Raw genomic sequence first — 13,464 nt, 5'->3', positions numbered from 1 at the left:
CTGAGGTCTTTACACTCCGATTATATTTTGCCTAAGAGTAAATATCAGACCAGGCTCACTTTTCGGGAAGAGTCAGAAGCGCTCCAGAAGCTGCATCACCTTAGCGGGGTGGCTGTACGGGAACACCCGTTATCTCCCTCCCAAGAAAGGTCCCGGTCGCCTGCCGGTTCCTAACCCAACCCCGCGGGGCTGCGCTCCCGGCCGGCGGCGCGCCCTGCTGCTCCGCGCCCCCGCCCGCAGGTAAATTTTACATTTCTCCGTCGCCATCGATTCATCACCACCTGCCCCGTAACTTCGGCTGGGCTCTGCTCCCCGGACGGGTCCCGGCAGGTGCTGCCCGCCCGGCGCAGCGCGGCTCCCGCGGCTGCGGACACCGCCGCTCCCCGGTGCGCCCGGCTCCGCGGCGCTGCGCTCCGCCGTGCCGCATCTTCCCACTCCCGCTCCTCCCCGCGCCCCCCCCCCCCCCCCCCAACCCCTCCAGCTTCCTCCCTTCTCCCCGCACCCGCGGAGAAGCCCCCGCGGGCGCGCAGAGCTCCGCTCCCCGCCTTCTCCCCCGGCGCTCACCTCCTTGCGAGCAGCGCGGAGGGGGCCGCGGCGGCGCTCAGCGAGAGAGGCGCGGCCCGGCCCCGGTCCCAGCCGCGGTCCCGGCCCCGGCCCCGGGCGCGCCCGCGCTCCCGCCGGCGGCAGCGGCGCGGCCGCACAATGCGGAGAGCCCGCCCGCCCCTCCGCCCGCCCGGCGGCGGCTCCCGCAGCGCCCGCGGCCGCCGGGCGGCTCTGCGGCGCCCCCTGCGGGCCGCCGGGCGCAGCACGGCCGCGGCGGTGTGGGGGGCGCCGGGCGGGACTCGGGGGGCGGGCGAGGTGGCGCGGGCCCCTCGGGGCAGGGTCCTGCTGGTGTTATCCGGTGCCCGGCGCGGTCTCCGAGGGGGAGGAGCGCAGCCCTGTAATTGGGCGCGTTTGACGGTAGCGCAGCCTTTAATTATGCGGGGCAAGGGCTGCGGTTCGCGGGCATAAGTTGTGAGTCTGCCCCGCGGTTTAATTTAACATCCCGAGGACCCTCGTTGGTTCCCTCCTACTTGCTCGGTGCTGCTCTAGCTCCGTCCGAAGCCCGAGAGCCTCTCCCTGTCCTGACCAGCACGGAGAGCAAAGCGGCTGCCAGGTTGCTGCCTCATCAGACCCCGCTTTCCAGTCCCACCAGCTTTTTGCACGGTGCTCTTCCTCCCTGCATCCCAACGGGGCTTACGGCACAGGAGAGCATTGCTGCTTCCATTTGCAAACGGGGGAAATGAACCGTGTAATCCCATCTGTCCCTCCAAGAGGCTGGTGTCGGAGGCAGGGATCAAGTTCTGAAAGGACAGGACCAGATCCACCAGCAACTCTTACTTCCTTGTTGATTAAACTCTCCAGTAACAGAAGGATCCATTAGTAACAGATGTGAACCAGAGCTGGAAAGCACTTGAGAGTTCGGTGGATGTTCCTCCTCCTCTGTTTCTGTTCCAGCCCAGATCCGAATGAGATACAAGAGAAGTAAAAGAAAAAGCTCTCCCCTCACTGCCTTGATGCAAAATTAAATAGAAGTTGGGTTGGAAAAGATCTTCCATGATCCAAGTCTCTCTATTAGAGCACAATAAGCATTCAGCAGGCGGGGTGGCAGCCCTGAGGAGAAATGAACACCTATTATTTCTTCCAAGCTGTCCCAGCTCAGGCATTATGGAGCAGATCTTAAAATAGTTGTACTGCGTATCGTTCAAAGGCAAAAAAAATAAAAAAAAAAAAGAAGGCAGACGTGAGAGCAGTAGTGTGGTTTATGCTTTACTTGTTAAAAATAAATGGTGAGGCTTTAAGCCTTCACTCTGTTTGGTTTACATAATTTAGAGGGATTAGCTTTTTCCATCCTCCTAAGAGAGCAACTGGTGAGTGTCTGATTTTGCATCTGGGGAAACGTGTGTTAGTCTCGAGGCCCGACATTTGTTTTGTGTCTATGGAATTCACCCTGCGTGGGGCTGTCAAATTAAACACGATAACTGGCTTTTCCAAAGCAGCAGAGAATTTATTGGCCGTTAAAAATCCTAGTGGCTGTGCAGTCTGCGTGCGCTGGAGTCTCCTCTTGGTGCCAGGGAGTAAGAATTTAGTAAACACTGATCACAGACACAGGCAAAGGTTTCAGATGGTTGAGATCCACAGGGCTGGTCCAGGACCACTTCAGCTGCTGTTTGCTTTCTCTGTACTCACTGTGCCTCTCATACATAATGTCGATGGACGTGGGGCTTTTTTCCTACCCAAAACGGGTTTTGAAAGCCTTAGGGTTTAGTCCTCTAGATCAAGGGCCACCTTGGTTTGTCACAAGCAATGGGTTGTTGGTAGTTGTGTCTGACGTGGAGGCTTTTCTCACTGGCTTGCCACTTGTGCCGATCCTAAAATGTGCTCATGGGTGTTATCCTGCCATGGGTAATGGGTATTATCCCGGCATGGGTGATGGATATTATCCTGGCATGGGTAATGAGACCTTCCTTCGTGAAGATCATCAGGTGACTGACTGCCTGGACTATGGGGCAGGTTTGTTTTCTGCCCTTCCATCTCACGAAAATTTGGGAGAAGGGAAGCAAAGCTGAAGGTATGTGGGGTCCGATCCCAGATGATCTGTGTGCTGTCAGTCCAAATTCAGCCTGATCCAGCAGAAGTCAGGACCACTCCCTTTCCCACCCCACCAGAACCATGTGTCTTAGATTTCTCCCTCTTGTCCCTTGCATCTTTGGTGAGTCATAGTGTTTCACAGACTTACTTAAATCGTTTTTGAAGATAGCACTTTGTTATATTTTAAAAAATATTATTCTTGTTTTACCGGGAAACGGAGCAGTCCCAGCACAAGAGGATAGCTGGCTTATGGGAATTTTTGACTGTTGCGGAGCTGAGGGAAGCTCACTCCTTTTTGTAGGCTCCTCTTCTGCAGTGTCAAAGCAGCAAAGTGGATCTACCCACAGCCATCAGTGAGTTTATCTGTGGCTTTTTGACTCCTAGGAGCAACACTGAGCCTTGTAGTGGGGCAGAGCAGGTGACCTCCTCTCCCTGGGTGAGCCCAGGCACTGCAGGCGTGTTGCTGCTGAAGAGCTGGACCCAGCCACGCTGTGAACATGGAAACTGCAACTGCAGGTCCACAGCTGTAACCAGGTTCTGTCATGTGGACCTGCACCTCTTGATGCAAGGGATATAGCTGGCTTAGCTCCCCTCTTATCCACACCTGGTTACCTCCCTTTTTACTTAGGAAGATGCCCACCAATGGTCCAGAGCAAGAATTTTGGTTCATTTATGATCTGGTAAATGCCTGGTCTGCCAGTGTCGGGCAGTCAGAGCATCAGACTACCCCTGTTCACCAGAAACCCTAATGGCTGAGGAGCAGATAACGAAATAGGAACGTGAACAACTTGAAATGCAGATGACACCACACACCCTTAAGTCAAAGCAAAATGGTGTTTCAGGATTGACTAAGAGGTGCGTCCAAGCAGTTATGGTTGGCAGAAGTATTTTAGAAAGGCTCACAGTTTCAAGTACCAGGAAATAATGCTTTACTGTCTGAATAAGATATCTGAGTGTTGCCACAGTCCAGAGTGTTCTTTCTGTTTGGTCCGAAGGTGCTACCTGTTTATCGTCAAACACTTCTGCTGGCTTATCATTTTCATGCTGGATGCTTATGATGTATTTTCTGGAGGTGTTTCTGTTGTGAAAGCCACTGGTATTTGCTTCCTGAGAGGTGGGAGAGAGGTCTGGTGTGTCGCTGCAGGCCTGACAGCTGACATGTGAAGAGGACCAGCTAACAGGTGAAGAGGACATATGAACAGGAAAGGAATGCTCAAGGTGTGTTGTGCTTTTTTTCTGAAGCTTGAAATCCCATTACAGATGACAATTGTCGTTTTCAACAATTTCCAAAACAAAATTTGACCATGGGATTTGATGAGACTCAGGAGAGAGGAAAAGATGACCGAGACCTGATTTCAGAAGGCCATTTAGGAGCCTCTGGATCCTATGGAAATGAGTGGCATTTCATCCCCTTTGTGAAACTGAGTCCAAGCATCTACAAACTGTAGAGCAGATCGCGCCGTTGGTGACATGGATGAGGAAACAGACTCCTCTGCTCTGATTCCTGCAGTAAGGAAGGGGTTATTGAGCTCATGGCTACTGGCGGTGCTGCTGCTGCAGAAGAGCAGCCCAGATGAGCAGTGAGGATTGTCCTAGAGCAGAGCACACCTGGTCAGAGCTGGATCCTTGTCTTAAACAGCAACTCTCAGTGACTTGGTCTACTTTTTCACTCTTCCTTCCAGTGCTCTCCTGAAAGCTGAGACGATACTTGATAACTAGTAGAAAAACTACCAAATAAATAGCATGTTAACACAAATATTTGTAGCTATTGCTAAAGGTTCACGAGGAAGCATTCAATTGTTTTGTCAATTTTCACAGAATATCTTCCAAATGTTTTTGTGTTGGCTTTTGGCAATGCGCATAAATCTATTCAGTTATGCTAATCTAGTGCCATGGAAAAAATTGCAACTTTGTCATTAAATGTTGGATGAACTTTGCTGTTAGTTGGGTTTGTAGTCAATATGAAGTATTGCTGTTTTAATATTGCTTTTTCTCATATTTTTCCTTGTGGCTCATGAAACACTGAGTTTAAAATGATGGGTTTTCTTGAGTGTGTGCTAAGGATTTATAACTTCTCTTTCTCTCAACATTTTCCTGAAGAAAAAGCAAATATGTATTTTCAAGATGCAGGATTCGTTACTTAATAAGTGTTTATTTCTAATGCAGTAAATACAGCCACAATCCTGCGAACATTTGCTTGTGTTTAACCTCACATGGACAAGCTTAATGGAGTGGCCAAGGAAGCTACAGCTTCCCCGTTAGTATCACTTGAAGGTGGGCTGCAGAGTCACCTACAGAACCTGGGCTTCAACACTTTGTTCCATTTGGCCTCATGAGGTGCTGAAACAGGGCACTGGCGATGGACATGGGATGCTCTTCACAGCATCTTGTGGATCTCACACGTGCAAATACCTCTGTGGTGTGTCCTAATGCAGGCCTGCTGTCCCAGTCGGTGTTTGGCGTGTTCACGGAGACATGGAAACGCACGGCTTGGGTTTCTTGCAGTAGCAAGATTTTTGTAAGGTAGATTTAATAGTGATATATGTGCAAAGCTGAGAGGCACAGCCCGGTAGGAACTATTGCTGAGTAGAGTAGCAAAACATCAACTCACGTTTTTTAACAAATGGCTAACGGATACTCTTCGTATCGCCCAAGTTAAAATGCATAAATTCTGTTAAGCTGTGTTTCTTCTCACCTGGGCCGTTGGCTAGGTTGTATCCTGACAGTCTACCCTTAAAAATGGGCAAGCTCTGACTCCAGGCTCACGGCAATACAGCAGTGACAGCACCTGTTCTATCACTGTTTGGTGTGTTATTAGTTTTGCTCTTAGTTAAGGGTTTGCTTTTCTGGTATTGTTATTTCTCCCTCCGCACTTAACTCAGACCACAGAGAGATCCTTTAAAAGGTTTTGTTAATGTAAAATTAATTGCAGTATAACCTTAAAGAAAGTAGAGTGACTGTAACTCTCTCGTACGTATTTATAATGATTAAATACCTACTTGCTTTAAAACTGGAGAATTTCAGTCTGTATACCAAAGTAAGTTTGGACGAAAAATTAAATCACCTACATAATAGCCTGCAAACTAGCTAGTACTCTTCTGCTAGAGAGATTCATGTTATGGTTTTAATAAAGTACAGTTATAGAATTAAAAACCACTGGTAATGGTTGCAACAAATTTTGCAACGAATGTGCAATACCAGACTTTATTAATGAATGAGTTACCCTGATGTGTCATCTTAATTTCTTGCAGATGTATTCATGTTCTTTGAAAAGACCAGTGGAAATTGTCATAAATTCATTTGCTATTCATGTTAATGAATGCTAGCCCTTATTCTTCCTCAGAGGTATTATGATTGCAATCTGGATTGCCATAGGGACCCCACTGTAATTCATCATTGCTTCAGTGTTCAAATTCTCTGGTGGAACCAGATATTGGCGTCGACAACATCTGGAGTTTTACGTCTCTCATCTTTTTTCTGTCTCCTTCCCTCTGTTTAATCAAGAGAACGGGAAGGGGAAATTGCTGCCGTTGTTAATATCTTCAAGAAACTGAATGGCTGCTAGGACTTCGGAAGACATTTAGACCTGGGATGTAGGAGATACAGGTCTGTTCACAGAGGTGAGACTGAGGAACATCTGCTTTCAACACACTGTAAGGCATGTTGTCATGGCATGCTCAGAGAGGCAGGAGGCCACGCTTCCATCTCCCATTCCGAAGCCAAGCAGTGGATTTGGCAGGGGATGCCCTTTCATAGGAGAGTGTCTTGGGGACCACGGTACGTATATATATGTGAATATATAGCCCATTTCTTTCACTGGGGCTGTTTCATGTTGTATAAAACAGTTCTGTACTTATATCAAGGAGAGAGGTGGGTTGCTGTGGATTTGAAGTAGGAATCTTTATCTGTGCCTGATCAACAGACTTGCTTCCTACCCAAGCCCTTCAGATACGAGTCCATCCTCAGGAGTAGGGTTTAGCTGAGCTCAGGGATACATTACAAGGGAAATCTTGAGCGTGGGTTATTCCTTAGCATGGACTGTGTCTGTCTGTCCTTGCAGTGTATAACGACACCCTGCTTTGTGGGAACACAGCCATGGCCAATATCAAATAGTCATGTCAGCCTGCGTCCTTCCCAAAATGGCCTGATAATATGTACAGCAAGGTAGTGTGTGAATACTGGGCACAGCCGGCTAGCAGGATGGGGATACAGGATGCTGCCAGAGAGCATCCGTAGACATAGCTGAAAGGGCTAACCCTGCAGCCCTGTGGCTGGGATGAAGACAGGTGTAGCAGTCCCTACCACAGAGAACATTTAGTTACACTTAGGAAAACATCGCTGTGATAAAACGATAGCATCCTGCCTCAAAACAGTGTGGTGTTTATGGACAGAGTACAGTCTTGTGAGTTTGGAGAGGGCTGGATTCAGAACTCTTCAACCAAAGGAAAAATTCAGCTTGACGCCCTACACATAGCACTGGCTAAAGATAGGGTAAAGATAAAAGGGGGAAAAGTGAAGAAATAGTCACCATGAGAGTAATTTTTTTGACTTTTCTGTTTAAGCTATTGAGAACTGAAATGATTCATTTTGGGTTAGCCAAACTGCTGTGTTACCAGAAAATGAGATTTTTTTTTTTGCAGAGAAACAGACTTTTATCCTTTCCTTGGTTGCTTGCTGATTTCTACTCCTCTGTGTAAGACACAGCATTTTTGTTTATAAAATCCATTAATGTTTATAAATTCTCCAGAAATGTGCTTTTGTCCTCTGTCCTGCCTGCTGTGCTTGGGAGAAGCTCATATAAATATAATTCTTTATCCTCCTTCAAATCCTTAAAATTCCTCCTTGCCATAATCCCTAAAATCAACTTGACAAATATTTGTTTACAAATATGTTATGACCACTGCCTATCACGCCAAGTAATATTTTCATAATTTTTGTTCTTCTCCATCTACCCACATCCATCAGTTGTCTTCCAGGACTGTGAGTGTGTTGTGGTAGAGAACCAACTTTTGTGCATCCGAACGCTCCTCAACTGGAATGGCTTCTGCACAATTTTCATCCATGGGATGGTGACACAGAGTGTAAACATCTCCAAGGAAAAGCAGTAAGTGCATTTTTCAGTCAAGGACTGGGTGATCTGCTGTCCATGAGGCTTGCAAACTCAAATCTGATTCACGTGTTCAGGGTCGTTGGGGGTTGAATGATTTCTTCTGTCCTCCAGTGTGGGCTTGAACTATGTAATTTTGCCTTGAAGTGCACCTGCGTACTCCTTCTCTTTGGTGCTGTTTTAGAGAATGATACTCTGGGATTTATGTTACCACTTTTCTCCATAGTATTTGGGGACAAGATCTGGAGGGAAAAAAAACACCAATTATTTAGATACTTGACTTCTATGATGTTAGTGTCGTCTAAATACTTTTTTGGAACTGTGCCTAAATTCTTTATGTACAAGGTGATGAAGGCATTCAGGCAGCCTCTGACTCTTTCCTCTGTTCAGGGCACAGCTGGTGAAGGAAATGAGCTCTTTCAGCATCATAGGAGCTATTCATTGCTGAGCATTTCTGCGCTGCTCTGTGAGTGTAGGACACGAGGGGGATAACCCGTCCTCGTCTGGAAATCGTTATTGCTAATCAGCCTAGCTTTTGTACAGTAATTACTGTTATCATGTTACTTATCAAAGTTTCTGTGAACTAGTTTCTGAGACTCTGTGTGTGCACTAAAAGTTTCAGTCAGCAACAAAGACCTTTAGGCACCATTTGTAAATGAGGAATCAGTAAACCAAGATAAAAGTTTGTCAGGACAGAATGAGAGAAGCAGCCAGAGATACCCTCAAATGGAACAGAAGGCACCGTTCACAAACAGATGTTACAAAACCAAATTTCTCAGCCTGTTATCCTGCGAGGTGGAGAAACTGACAGGACTTATTTTAAAAAGCAACCAGTAGCACCATCATTTCAGAAACCTTTTAAGCACACGTCAAGTTCCCATGGACTCTCTGTCCAACCGAAGGCAAAGCTTGAAGGACTTGATAAGGCAGCAGCAACTGAAACAGCAGAAAGAAATACCTAAGATTAAGTCTCTAGTTCTTTGCCCAGGCTTCCCATCTTCCCATAAACACAACTCCCCTGGAAAACAACGTAACGTTATTATGGAGATTAACTAACCAAGCAGTAGCTAGTTTATTTAAGCTGCTCATTATTGCAGTATCCACTGATAGTGAGATAGCAGGAATACAATTAAAGAGTACTCCTTAAGGAACACTATCCACTAATGCCTGTACTATACCCTTATTTAGTATAGTATCATCCATAATAGTAATGCCTTTAAAAAGTCCATTAAATGTTTTGGCCTACAGTCAGACAAAAGATTAAAAAGAATAAATGTTTCATCTTGAAACACTTACAACTAATACTTAAAATTAGTTTAATTTCTTTTTGGTTTTGCTTTATCCAGAAAAAAACACCCTTCAGGAAACTCATAATTTAGAGCAATGAACATAGCTGCAATATCCTTGCATGATTAAAGAACATCCTGTACAGTGGTACATTGGGGTTTTTTTTTGTCTGTTACTTGAGTTTTTTGCCTCAGGAATGAAATAACACGTTTTCTCTAACATCACACAAGATTGTAGTTCTGCCGTTTCATGCATACAGGAGCAGAGCAAATGGACACCAAGAAAGAATAGTGAAGTCAAGTGAAGTAGCTTAGTCATAAAAATTTTACAATATTTTGGCTGGTGTTGGTTAAATTTATTCTGAACCGTGGGTTCTTAAACACAAAGACCAGTGTTTTTTCCACTGGTCAAGATGATTTCTGTTTACATCTGTTTAAGGCCAGAGGTAATCTGAAGTCCTTGTCGCAAAGAAAGAAAGATTGGGACTTTTCTGTCGTGTTCCGTATCCAGACTGAAACACGAAAACGTCATTGCTGTCCTTGGAACAAAACAAGGAGACATCAACATATTTGAAAGCGTCATGCACAAAGCAGAGAATGATAGTGTGTCTCTTGTCAGTAAAGTAACTCCGATGAATATAACACACGTGGTTGTAAATATGAGTACTAACGTAAGAGTTCATCATTTGCTTACCTAAAACTTTTGGTAAATAATGTTAGAAGATAGTTGTGTTTCAAATTTTTTGGCATCTGTTTGAGATGTCATGATATTCATGAAGAATTCCTAAGCATATTTTCTGAAAATCAGGCACCCAGAGCTGTCCATTGCTTTTGAAAACTCCAATTCTTGTCTAAAATTACTCTTAATTGAGCCAGTATTCATCTTTTGAGTGATTTAATTAGCGGATGCTTAATCTGGCATATCTCATACCAGTTTGATGTTCAGAGAACAGTGATGCAGTATTTTGTTACTGCTAGTTCCATATTAGATGTTTCCAAGCAAGCAGCCAAACCGAGGTAGCCCATACCACCCAGTTTGTATATGATATGGATGTGTGTCTGTGATGCTTTGCATTTCCTCGTAATCATAGAAGTATATTGGAACAAGTTTTCCGTTTGTTCTCTGAAGGCATCTTGGAGGGTCCAGTGTTTCAATACAACCTAACAACTTACTGCTGCTATAATCTGCTTCCAGCAACCCTTCTCACCTAGATGGAGGCTGGCCACCAGCATCCTGCCTCCTCTTATACTCAGAGCGACCTATTTTGGTGAGACACATTGAGTCTAGCACACTCTTTTTTTTTTTCCCCTCCATTAACTGTAAAGTGATTTTAGTTGAGTAGCTCAGATGGAGCCATTTACTATTGTTCAAATAAGTCCTATTTCCAGCTGAAGTCTTGAAGGTTTAATTCTCAAGGTCTATCTCTATAAAGTGTATTTCCCAAGAAGTGACTGCCTCGTAGCTGGAGGGGCAGGACTTTTCTCCAGGAGTTCAAAATTTGGCACTGACAGTCTATGTATGTGCCTTACCAGGCAGGTTTGTGGTTTTCCTTCCTGTTTTTACAGAAGATGAGAAACTTATAAAAATGACTCATATTTTTGGTACAATTCTATACACATTTTTAATCTATGGACAACGGTTTGTTTTCTGGACCAGAACAGAAGTGTTCTGGAAAGCTTCATATGTGTCATTCCTTTGAGCTTTTCACCCAAGAAACTTTGTCTCTTTGTCTCTCTTAACTCCTGGTTTTGTCTTCCTCCAGCTTTTATGATATAAAAAAAAAAAAGAAAATAAAATAACCTACCCACTGTAATTGTGGACTACGATCTGCCTGGCTTTATTATAAGATCTGAGGCAGTCAACATCATCACCTGCAGCTACACAAAGGGCTTGATTGCTCCTTCTCTTGAGCCTGAATGGGGGAGACAGCTTGGTTTTAAGGAGGTTCACTGTTCTCCTCAGTGCTAAACCCCACTATTACTGCCCTGGCAACCACAAGCCTTTCAGTAAAACCACCGTCTCCAGATGCACGCAGCTATTTATCGTGGGTTTCAGGGTGGCACCTCTTAAAAAGGCACAGACTAGCAGTCTCTATTTAGAAATTCGAATTCCTAGGCTGAATTTCAAACGAAACAAAGATATTTTCCCTTTTAGGTTTTCTGGGGATGCCATGGTGAGAGGAATGCATTTTTATGTCTTTTTTAAGGCAGGCAGCTTGTGCATTCCATGGCCCTGTGCCACCTGCATCATTAAGCCACCTTCTTCCCTGATTTGTATTAATCTTGTAAGCACCAAAACTCTGCTAACTATCCAGCCAAACTAAAAATAACCTCTGAAAAGAATCCAATGTAAAAATCTTGGCCTTCCAAGAGAGAAGGCAGTCTGCTCTTTACAGCACTTCTACCATGTTAGAACACCGATTAAGTTACTGGTTACTGATGGTAGCAAGAAATTTAAAGAAACTAATTGCTTGTGAGCTGGTTCTGAATGATAATTAGAGAAACCTGGTGTGGGTGCAGCTTTGAACTATCAAAAAGCTGGTAGAATGCCACTATGGAAGAAATACACTGAGGTTTTAAAATAACAGTGTTTGTGCATGGAAATTTCCCTAACGGGGTGCAAATTTATCCCTTCTTTCTTTGATTTGTGCCGATTGTTGAACACTCGTTCTATATTTTTAAGAGTGTTCCTGATTTTGTTCATTTTTCACGTGACAAATTGCAAGGTTGTATTAAGCGATCAAAAATTTGCAGAGCAAAAGTAACACTAGCAGTGCGGCTGCTCGTTAAATCTTGCTTTGCATGTATAACTCAGCTTGCAAATACTTAATATTTTAACAAAATGTACACCTCAAAATAAAAAGAAGAAGAAAGAAGCATTGCAATAGTCCTGCTCCATAAACCTAAACCAAAACTGGGGATGTGGGTTTGTAATTTTGGAGAGCTTTTATTTTAGGAAGGGAGACTCATCTTTTCGAATACCACTCTGTTGTCAGTGGAGAAAATGAAGGAGTCCTCCAGGTAATTCAGGACACCTGCAGAGTGTGACTTCTGGTTCATATAACCCTTAACTGCAGTATCTCCTGATCCCTGCTTACAAAGGGAGCAAAGATGTTTAGCCTCCCTATGGAAAATTAATCTCTTGGCATTAATCCCTTTGCCTGTTAAGACTTATAACTCCCTCAGGTGTCTTTCCGCTCGTGTGCCAGGTAAGGAGATGGCACGTAGGGATGAAGACTTCTAGAAATATTTATTTATGGCTACATCAACCACTAATGGTGTTACATACCAGCTTCAAATTGACTGGAAAAGGATCATTGCATACTGTGTGTGGTGTAAGGCTTTGAAATGTGATAGCCAGCCAGCTCCTGGCACAGGAAAGAAATTTCTAGATAGGGGCCTTAGTGAGGCTCTTTGGATGTTTTCATTTAATACATAGAAAAAACAAACAAAAAGACCAGACCATTAATGGCTTCTTTGTAATCTGTTGTTGGGTTTCAAACCACTGAGACCGTAGCGGAACAGCGTTGGTGCTCTGTAGCTAAATCGTAACAAGAAATGCTTTCCCTCTGTTATTTGGGACAACAGCAGTGGCTGAGTGAGCATTTCCAAAAAGAAGAGGTGCAGAGCACCTTCAGATCCCATGTCTGCCCGGTTTAGCACTTGAACTCTGAAAAGCTTTATCAATCCAGTGCAATTGGTTGGGAATATCTGAAAAAAAAAAGAAAAAAAAGTGTTGGAAAGGCTTGTTTACAATAGGGTTTCAGTGACTGAGTTTGAATTATATTTACTAAAAGCCTTTCTGTTTGGTGTGCTTGGTCTCAGACAACAACATTTCCATTTAAGCACCACCTTTAAAACCCACATCTCCCTCTAAGGTTTTTCTGCAGTGACTGTAACAATCCTTGAAATGCAGAAGGGATGTGTTTATTTCTAGGCTACCTAGTCCATTGTATGGTAGGATTAATTTATGCACTCAATGCTTTAAAATGTAATTGTCGTTTTCATCCCCTGTATTTGTCATGGACTAAATAAGGCACAATATCTGGGATTTATTAGCCCCTGGTTGGGGGTGCAGACCAGAGAAGGTGGCTGCTTTGGTGGTAGCTCCTTTTAGCATGCATATACTCAACTTGGAAAAGTATAGAGATTAGCACAGCCCTGTGCAAGAATGGCAACCTAATTTGTGAGTTATTCCACATCATGGTGTGTAGTCACATAGAATCATAGAATGGTTAGGGCTGGAAGGGACCTTCAAAGGTCATCTAGTCCAACCCCCCTGCAAGGAACAGGGTCATGGTGTGTAGTCACATAGAATCATAGAATGGTTAGGGCTGGAAGGGACCTTCAAACGTCATCTAGTCCAACCCCCCTGCAACAAACAGGGATATCTCCAACTAGATCAGGTTGCTCAGGGCCTCGTCCAACCTGGCCTTGAAC

General features: G+C 44.6%; 1 pseudogene; it reads left to right on the top strand.

Moving 5' to 3' along the window:
- Positions 1-13,130: 13,130 nt before the first annotated feature.
- On the top strand, positions 13,131-13,230 carry LOC147528928 (U6 spliceosomal RNA; annotated as a pseudogene).
- The last annotated feature ends 234 nt before the right edge of the window (positions 13,231-13,464 follow it).

This window comes from Tauraco erythrolophus, chromosome 4, assembly GCF_009769465.1.
Source record: "Tauraco erythrolophus isolate bTauEry1 chromosome 4, bTauEry1.pri, whole genome shotgun sequence".
In the NCBI taxonomy this organism is placed as follows: domain Eukaryota; kingdom Metazoa; phylum Chordata; class Aves; order Musophagiformes; family Musophagidae; genus Tauraco; species Tauraco erythrolophus.
Note: the sequence above shows the minus strand (reverse complement) of the source record. Positions and strands in the feature narration are given on the sequence as shown.